Source organism: Centruroides sculpturatus, unplaced genomic scaffold, assembly GCF_000671375.1.
Source record: "Centruroides sculpturatus isolate CEXI.00-Female unplaced genomic scaffold, Cexi_2.0 scaffold366, whole genome shotgun sequence".
Lineage (NCBI taxonomy): Eukaryota > Metazoa > Arthropoda > Arachnida > Scorpiones > Buthidae > Centruroides > Centruroides sculpturatus.
Genome location: NW_019384567.1, coordinates 145609 through 156749, shown reverse-complemented (window position 1 = coordinate 156749; position 11141 = coordinate 145609).

Below are 11141 nucleotides of genomic sequence, written 5' to 3'. Positions count from 1 at the left end.
AGTGAAAATGCTAAAATTTATTTATTATTTTTTAATATAATATCCTATACTAAATTAGTGGTTTATAATATCTCCTTGTCGAAATATTTATAGTAAATAGAACTATTAAACTATGAAAAACTATTTAAAAATTTCAAAAAGTATATTTGTAATATAAAGAGAAAAGATACAAGAAAACGAAGAGAGTTTTCTTGATAGTATTATATTATCATATGAGGCAAACTTTCTCAATTTCCTTCTTCAAATACAAATATTTAAACTTACCTTGCAGAAATTCACAGTATGAAACTCTCTAATGCAAATATAAAAAATACAGCAACGAGTTGCATAACTTTCCCGGAAACATTTAAAATTGCATAAGTGGCGCCATCTGTTATGATATTTTATTTTAAAAAGTTTTTATATTATTAATTATTATAAAATAGCAAAAGGCTTAATTTTGAGGGTAGAATGGGTTTTATAAAAAACTGTAAATGCTAATAACGAGTAAAATTGTCATTAAGTCCGACCCTACTCGAGATATGACACACCACTCCTATCTCTTCACCCCCTCGACTTTTAACCACTAAAATTTACAAGCATCAATCCCCCTAATATACAAACCTTTCTGAAAAATTTCGGAAATTTTCGACAAAAAAACACAGGAGTTAGTACGTTTCAAAGAGGGTTAACAAAATCGTGTCCCATAAACTTACATATACTATACTAACATCCATATACTGTATACAGAAAAAAGTCGAAATTTTTTTTGCATTTCACGACGTTTGAAGATCTCCTGAATCCAAAAATGTAAAAACTTGAAGGGTCATTTTTTGACCTGCCTCTGTTATACATAACAGAGGCAGGAAAGTAATATTTATTACGTAATGAAATGTATAAACAATAGTTAATTTATACTCAAAAAATAGAAAATATAAAGTAGGAGATCCATTATAGTCAATACCCATGAAGTTTGAAATATTATTTTGATCATCTCCAATTTTTTCTAAGAAATGACTAAATTAGTAATAAAATCGTAGTAAAATAATAATCTAAACTTGGTTGGCCATAATGGGACCCCTAGCTTATTATAAGTATATTCATTACATATTTTATTTTATGACTTTTTAAGAAATCGAGTGATTATCTGTATTTTCTAATATTTTTTAAGTAAAAAAAGTATTTTCTAATCAAATGTATCAAAGTTTAATTTCAATTTAACACATTTCATACATCATAAATTAATGACGAATTGATATGCAACACTGAAAGAAATATAATAGTGTTTTATATATATATATATTTAATAGAATAATTTTGATAATAATATTTAAACGTTAATTTATAAATTAAATATTTATTTAAATAATTAAATCAAAATTTTGTATATAATTACATTCCCAATTCGAAATAAACTGAGCTGTCTTCATAATCATTAATTGTTCCAAGCCAAATCTTAATGTACTTTTCGTAATACGCCTGTTTTGTTTCTAATAGAAATTTTAATTTTCTTCAGGATATACTTTTATAAGACGAATGAATACCAAACAATAAATCTTATATTTAACCTTTGTTTTATTCAGGAAGAGATATATTCCTGGAGGATTTCAGTTTGGTTCACAAGCTCTAAACAACTTTTCCTTTTTCTATTTATGTTTTATATTTTTTTAGAAAAAAAATAATAACAACATTTTGTATGTATATTAGATTTTATACTTTAATATTTTTGTTTAAATTAAACTTAATCTACTGGAGTGTACATTGTTTATTAAACAATAGTCTACAAATTAGTGCTAATAGTGCAATGTCAAACATGAAATTTATATTTTTATAATTAACGAAGAGATTTTTTTAAAACGGTTATTTTGAAGGAAGTTCTTTTTCTTTTTGCTTAAAATATTTTTATAAGAAATTCTTTCCTTTCGAACGATTTATTAACAGAATACATCTTTAAATGGGGGAAGTATCTATCATATTTAAGACTATATTATGTCTTTTAAATTGTAAAAGTATTTATGCAATTATATTTTTTCCTGCTTTCCTGTAACGTTATAAAGTTAAAATTATCCTTTCAAATTGTTATTCAATTTTAAAAATTAATTAATTCATTATTTCTTGTTTTTAAATGTTTATATTTTTATATAAGCATTTGTAATTAAGAAGCTCGAACTTGATATACTTGTATATCTTTAATCGATTTCTCCTATTTTATAATATCAACTCAATAACCTATGAGTTTTGAAATAACTTTCTGTGCTCACAAACAAAATGTTATTTTTTAGAGAATAAATATTTTTGATACTTTGGCTAAATATTTATTATATAAATAATGTTTCAGCTTTAAAGTTTTCTTGTACTTCTACATCTAAATTTTCTGCTTTTAGTCAATAAATGATAGATATCCTTAACTATTTAGAAATATTTTGATTAATATTATTAAAGCGTTAATTTTAGTTACAATAAAAGCATTGCGAATATAATTATCTTATTTATTGTCTCTTATTTCTATTATAGACTTTTAAGGAATTTTTTTTGTTTCGAGTCCGATTCGGATTTTTATGAATTTATCATGAAATTCTAAATAGGTATTCATTAAACGCTACTTAATACTTATTACTTTTAATATTCAAAACAATTTTGAGTATTTTTGAACCGGAAAAATCTACCAGTTGATTTAATAATTTCTCATATGTATTAAACAGTACATTTATTGACTTTTAAGTGTCATCAAATTAGTGTTCGTCTTCAGTTTATATATTTTTTAAATAAAATATTCCTTTTAGCAGCAATTCTTTTAAAAATTTCTCTGAATGAATATTTGTTATTCCTGCATTCTCCTACGTTTATTACGACCTAATATAGTTTCTTTTAGAGCTTAAAATCTAAACGTATCTAACTTTAATACTCTTTAATACTCTATATTATTTTATCCAAATTTTTAATAAATTATTTAAATTATTTTACTATTTTATGAGACTATCACAACTTTTCTGGGCATCATTTTCTAACATAATAGCCTTCTGTGTCATTATTTCTCAGACTTTATCCAAATACAGTACCGGAAAAGTTTAGTCAATACCATATTGTCTAAAACTTAATCTGTACTTTTTTTCTTAATCAGTTATAAATTTTAGTCATAAAGAATTCAGTCTACGAAAGACAGAATCGTCTGAGACATGCCAAGAATGTATTAAATGTAAATTGTTCAAACTTTTTCCCATGATTGTAATTGTCCTATACAGATAACTTCTTCGTGTTTCTAATGAATCTAGTCATGAATGTTGTTTAGATATATTTTCGTGAGACTGAAACATTTAGACATAATTTTTATAATTAAAAAATTTCGAAATACCTCTATGGTTGTTTGTTTCACTTTAAGTTATTTAGATAGACAAAGGCCCTTTCAATGAAATTGCTGTTTAGGATAACAATAACTCTTTTATTAACGAAGTAATTATTTTTATTGAAGATGTATTGTGTACTTGGTTTATTTTCAATGGAATATTTCTATGGAATGTATAGGCATGTGCATTATTGTTTTGGTGGTATTGGTGCATTATTATTTTTTTTATCATTTTCCAAATTGTATGCTTAATCAACTAATTATTCGTCATAGCATCGTTTCAAGCATATTATTTGAACTATGAATGTAAGTGTTGACAGTATTTTGTTTGGAATCATTAATACCTTATGATTATAAAGCCTTTTTTTTCTTTTGCGTCTTCTATTAAAAACTCAACTTCGAGTTTAAATACAATCTATGCATTTTTTTATCTGTTGTCTTTTATTTTATATTTGTGTACTCGAAATTTTATAGAATTTTTTGCAATTAAGTTACATATCGTAAAGTTCTTTAAATTAATACATAATTTGATCTTTTCCATAGCAGCGTAATAATTCGAAATAAAGTTATTATTTAATTTAAAGTAGAATCTCATAACTGTATTATTTAACGTGCTGAAAGCGAATACAAGAATTCAATAAAGAAAAATAATAAAGCTAATGAATTCAAGAATTCTATTTATATTTTATTTTTATCTCTGTAATAATTGTTAAAAATTTTAAGTAAAATTTTTCTCGTGTCTTTAATTTTGCAACTGTATAATGTAAATCAAACGTAAAGCAGTGTCCTATTTATTTCACGATTGTTTAGCATCATTACGGTTTATTGATTTTCAACTGATTTTAACTTCTATCGATTATTTAAACACGAAATGATTATTGAAATATAATTGTCTCAATTGTTTGATAAATTCAAAGATAAATTAGAATTTGCAAAAAACAAGAAAATTATTTTCTTAAAAATAACAAAAATATATACGTATTTCAAACGTGTTTTTTATAATTCAAAATTTCAATAATATGATTTATTTATTCTTATCCGAGAAATGAAATTGAAAACGCGTGTTATTGAGATAAGTTAATGATATATTTCATTTAAAATTAATCAACCCATCAACAACCTCAAAGGTGTTGACAGTTTTCAATATTTCTGTCAATTCTGACAATCAACTCTATTACTGTCAACAAACAACCGCTTAAATTCTCTATTTATTGAATATCTGCATTCTGATGATGAAATATTTGCTCTACCGTGTGAGAATTTCCTAAATTTCTCTTTGAGTTTCCTTATTGCGTATATCAATAAATAAATTTATTAATAGAATATAAATCTATACACATCTAAAACTATTTATTTGCTATTTTATTTAAAATGTATCGTTTTATTATGTTTATCAAGACAAATTTAAATAGAAATTTTCGCAACTCTTTTGATAAAATTTATTGTATACAAATGTCAAATAAGTCCTAATAAAATATAAAATAAAAGTCTTTGTTTTTCTCATAAATGTTTTAAAATTATTTTATATAATTTTATCATTCAAAAGTTTTTTTTTATCTTGAATTAAATCTCAACAGAAGTAATAATTACCTTTCTTTTAGGATGTAATATTCAATAATTCGTTGTTATTCATTGTAAATGAAATTGATCTGTTAATAAATTATAGAAAATTACTTATAAAAGAATAAATTATTTAAGAGAAAGAATAAAGCTAAATGAAAATTAAGCGAAAAGTTTCACATGTTTATGTATATTTGAGTTATATAATAAATGTAAATTATTTATTGATATTAACAATAAAGAAATTTAATGTAGAAAATTCTTCAAAGTGTCATAAACTTTGTAATAGAATAACTTCTGTAGTTCATCTATGATTTTAAGTTTTCGTTAAAATACTTACTTATTGAAATAATTTTAAATTATTAAGTAAAGCACTAAATTTTTACTTCAACTGCTAACTATTAACACAATATCTAATTAAACATTAAATTTTTAAAAAATATTATTTATTCATTTTTCATTTAGTTCTAATCGAATTGAAACATTACTGTTTTGATTATAAATGGATTTAATTAAATATTTAATCTTATCACAATTAGGAAATTAGCATATTGTTGTTTCAAAAATAAATTTTGCCTGAACCCTTTCACGTTATAATATTGTTAACTGTTTTATCTATTATTCTGTCGCGTGTATTAATGAATTCTCTAGTTTATAGTTGTTAAATATTGGAATAACCGAATGGTCAGATGTTATCTGAAGGTTCTAAATCGAAATTTTCGCAGAATATGTTTAGGATAGAGAATTGCCAACTCGTACTTTCATTATCTGCAACGATTACAATACTGATTTCACCGAAATTGCCCATCAGATTTAGACATACTATTATTGCTTATAAGGCTACTGTCTAGGGACTTGATCGAACTAATGCCATTGGAACAAAATTAAACAAATGTTAAAGGTAATTGTTAGTACAACAATGACTATAACGGTGCTGAACTTGCCACATTCTCTATAATCGACCGTTTATCGCAGGAATGTTAGATTCAGAGGTTTGTGGCAACTTGCCCACTCTCGCTTGCTAATTACTGCTATTGTTACGGATTTCACGTTCTCAACTACTTCATTTAGTTGCGCCTTCGTTCATGTGATCTCACCGTAACATAACACAATACGTGGGAATTTGAATACAAACAGCCCTAATCAGAGTTTATTCGGAATGATAATTTGTTACGCGTCAACGAGTCTTATGTTTTCGTAAAAATCTTTTATGAATAGTATCAAATCCTTAAAGAAAATGCATGTTTTGAATAGCTGCAAAGGCTATTTCATCTGCTTATTCTGATTCCCAATATCTTTATTAAAACAGACGTCAGCAATATCGTAACACACAGTTTAAATCTTGATTAATATTATACAGATAGCAATTTTAAGCTATTTGTTTAATATTAATCAAGATTTAAGCTATATTTTAATGGTATTTTGATACAGTTTAATCTGTAATATAATATGTTTAAATCCAATAAAGTTATAACTACCAACAGAATTTTTTATATAACTTATTTTCTGTTCACTAGTCAACCAGATTTCAAAAGAAATTAAATTTGATGCAAAACTTAATCTCTAAAAAGAAATTTTTTGTGCCTAATAAGAACTTTAATTTGTACGGCGTGTTTCCACTTGAGATTATTCATTTCTTTTAGTAATTTTTGTTTTATTTTAAAATAATTAAGCAGTCTAAAATTTTTTCGGATTTACATCATAATAACTTTACGAGTGACGTTTATGTTATAATATAAATTAATGAAAGAAGATACATTTTAATAATAAATTCCACCGATTTAATTAATTAATGCAAGGATTAATTATAAAGAACGTAATCTCGAATGTAGAATTTATCTGAGATTTTAAAGCAATTATTTTTCATTAAATTATTATAATTGAAAAATATGATTTAAACTATAATTAAAGTGAAGTTTAGTAATACGAGATGATTCATTATTATTTTAATATGTTTTAGAAATTTATCTTGATGCATTTCAGAAAAGTTTGAATAAAAACTCTCCATTCTAGTCTCTACTCTCTAGTGTTTCCAGAGTAAAATTTTTGAGTGAAATTTCGAGTTTAGACGTGACGTGCTTTCCTTCAATATACTCTGTAACAACTTCCAGTTTTAGGCGACTGCTGCAAACGAACTGGAATAAAGGAGAATAGAAAGAACTACCGACATCGATCGATTTACGAAAAGCTGAGGAGTGTCCACCCCAACTTCTATCGGCTTCCGTTTCTTAGACTCGTGGAAAAGTTGTGGGAACGGATTACAGACTGAAAACTATTCCTAGCCTAAGAAATGTTAGATGATAGATCAATTTCTACTCTATCCTGTTCTTCTTCGTTGTTTCTCGAATTTCTGACCGACTAACAGACGAATGGATATATCTATCAAAAGAAGAACCGTATTACTTTAATAAAATGTAAAAGTTGTGTCTTTTTTATTGAAAGGTTTTTTTTTAAAAAAAATAAATCCTCTTATATATTTTTAGAACAGATATTTTTATAATCTTTATGATCCAATTACCTAATCGTATGGAATATCTAAGGGATTTAATGCCATCTCGAATTTCCACGAATATGAAAAACTAAAACTAAATAAAGTTATAATGACAAATATTATTTTATTTTTTATATATCAGTTTTTGAATATTTTAAAAAATTTCCTGAAAAGATTTTTACAAATATAAATTATTTTCAAACTATGAAGAAGAAATTTGAATTTTTGTATTGTTAAATGAATAAGATATTTGAAAAATAAAATTGGAAACTATTTTATAAGTAGTTTAATTTCGTTCTTCATTCATACGTAATTAGGGACATTCTTTTCATATTATACCTTTAAGGCTTATTTAAAGCGGTTATTCGCGCTCTCATTACCTGGATGTTGAAAGTTGAACAAAAGAAATAGAATTACTTTGAAGTCTCCAGCCTATCTTTGTCACTGTACCAGTTTCATCTCAACAGCCATTAAGAATTTCGCCACAGACATCAACCAGCTAACGGAGCGTGGCTTCCGTGTTTCATTGGTGCAGATAGCGATATTGTAGACTCATTTAGATTTCGTGATAAGCGATTACTGTACGAGTCAGCATCCTTCTTTCACTTCTTGTCATCGATATATAATTCTAGATATAGTTTTTCTTCTTTCCTTCTTTTCTTTTTCCTGTTTTCAAGTCTTTCGGGAAAAGCCCTAATCACTCCCACTGAAGTTTCGGAGGAATTAGCTGAAAAGCAGATTAATGAGTCAGAAAAGGTAGAAAGATTTCCGTAAATTGACCGTTTTGCTTTATAGATGCTTATATTTTTTCATCGTTAAGAACTTTGACATAGTATATGGATTATGAAAGTATCTAACTTTGCTTAATTTGTTATTTGAGCCGAGGGGGAAAATTCAATAAGTTATCTTTTTTTTTCACTAAAATTATAATATTAAGTTCAAGTGACATAATTAAAAGTTTTAATTGGGAATTTCAACTTGATTAGATTTAATTTTCAGTCAGTTATTAAAAAGAAAAATAGGATTCAATATTTCATTGTTCTGTTAGAGTATAATTAAAATGAATAACATTTGCAATAGAATTTTAAGTAAACACATCATTCAATAAAACCAAGAACTTCATAATACATACAAGTTACTTTAAAATACTTTTGCGAAAATCACTTCAATAAACACAGTTATAATTTAATTTATATAAACGAATAATCGAATACATCAATCTTGTTAAATTGCACTACATAATAATACAGTAGAACCTCGATTATCCGGACTAATTGGGGATGAAGGTAGTCCGGATAAGGAAAAATCCGGATAATCGAAATAGATACTTTAATTTGTCTTTTAATGATAATACAACACGTTTTCTTTTCGATGACATATTGGTAATATTAAAAGTAAATACTGTATTTAAATCGTGATCAAATTTTCAAGAAACAAACGTTCGTATTGAATTTGGACTACTACTGACCAACGCTAACAGACTACCTATTGTTTAAAAGGCCCTCTGGTGGCGCAAGAAGACGGATTTTATAAAATAAAAAGCAGTTGAAACTGCATTTTTATGAATAAAAATTTGACAAACTATTTATCGTTTTATGACGAGTAAAATTTTTTCGTCGCGTTCGCGGCTTTTAAGTAATGCATAAACCTTCGAGGCGCGAGGCCCTTCGGACCGCGAGGCATAGGCGGTGGCCCACGTCGTCCATGCCTTACGCCGCCCTTGGTCATAGAAATGATGTAATTTGAAAATAAATTATTTATAAATACGTATGTCAAGTTATATTTTTATTACTACGTAAATTATATTTAAGAGTTTACGGCCACTGTGCTGGGTGAGACGTTGTTAAAACAAAAAAAGTTATGCATTCCATCACGTACATAAACAGTGTCATAATTCGCCAAGTGCAAATCAGCAAATTCGTAAAATTTTTGTTTATTTTGAACAATCCGGATAATCGAAAATCCGGATAATGGAGGTCCGGATAATGGAGGTTCTACTGTAATAATTTTAATTTCTATGCAATTTATTTATAAAATAAAAAAACATTTTCTCTAATAGCAAAGTCTTTAATTTCCTCGTGTCTAGTAATAAATAAGTTTAAATTTCATAAATTAAATATCAAGCATTTATCTTAAATTAAAATTAATAATTATAACGTATTGTAATAATGATAAACAATAATTAATAAATTCCACAGAGATAAATGTTATCTTAGCTTTCAAATTTTGCTCGTTTTGATTGATTTATTTGTAAAATTTTTTAATAAATTTAAAGAATTATTTAATTTATTTTAGATTAATTATTTAGTCTTTATAACTATTAAAATTTTTATTTTTTCGTATATTAACATAAAAATTTAATGAATCTAATATTGTTAATAACAATTCTCTTTTATTGTTTTCTTCATTACTATAATTTTACTATTATCATATTTACAATGTCGTAATTTAATTGTAATGTATTGATCCATTTTCTATTATCAAACTTACTTAATTATTTTTAACTTTATTATCCCATTAGTATTCAACGCCAAAACTATATTATATATACAACATGTCAACTTTAATATTATTTTATAACTAAAGCTTCGTTATACAGTTATATATATTTCCATTATAAATATATTTAATAACACCTTTTTCGTTACTACTGTGCATTGTGTCTATCTCTTCCATAATCAATTCTGATTTGTTAGAAAGAAAACTTATTTATTTATTGATTTATATTAATATTCATGTAATATATAGTTTGCAAAGAAAAATATTGTGTAAGGAAAAAATCGATATTAGAATTTTCATAATGTATGTGCTTCAATATGATTCAAACGTATTTGATTCCATAATGAAGATTGTAATTTATTTGTTTGTAACAGTTAATGTGATTATTATAATTAAAAATATGAAAATGATTTAATATCATTTATTACTTTTATATGATAGAATTAATTTAACTTCTGTTTTTGATATTGAATTATTTTATTTTTTCACGTTATTTGAAGTTTTATCACATCTTTTGGGTTACATTGTGTAAAGAATAATTCAGTTGTGTATTTAAATATATTCTCTATGTTTTAAATGGTTTTCATTTACATTTTAGATTATACCATTTAGTTTTCAATATTTAGAACTAAATAATTAATAATTAATTTAGATAGCTTTGTAATTTTTCAATCCTTCCACTTAATCTTATAGATTTATTGCAGGAGTTCTCATATAGAAATCATACAAGATTTTTTATTTTCCTGTTTTGTTGCATACAAACTTAATCATAAAAAATAATGTTAATACATCAAGAAACGTTAAAAAAAAAAAACAATTTCCACTTGTTTATTTCCAAATATGGAAATAAACAAGTGCGACAAACATACAGGACAGCACATAAAGTATAAATAATAAAATTATTATAATTATTATAAAAATTTAATATGTAAACACACAAAATACATAAGTATAAAAATGTCAAATTAATAAAAAAGATTGATAAAGATGTATAAAGAAGTGAATAAAAAATATAAATTTACTTTTTTACGCAATAAATATTTAAAAATTACACATAAACATCTGTGTAACATAATATATTTTTATATAATTTTTTTATTTTATATAAAACCAAATAAACTTTACTTATTTCTAAGATATATTTTGTTAAATTTATAATACTGAGTAATACAATCTAAATTTTTATATATTATATTATTCATTTTACATTTTTTTAATTGAGAATAATAAAAATATATTTCTTAAATTTTAACTATTTTCAATTCCTTT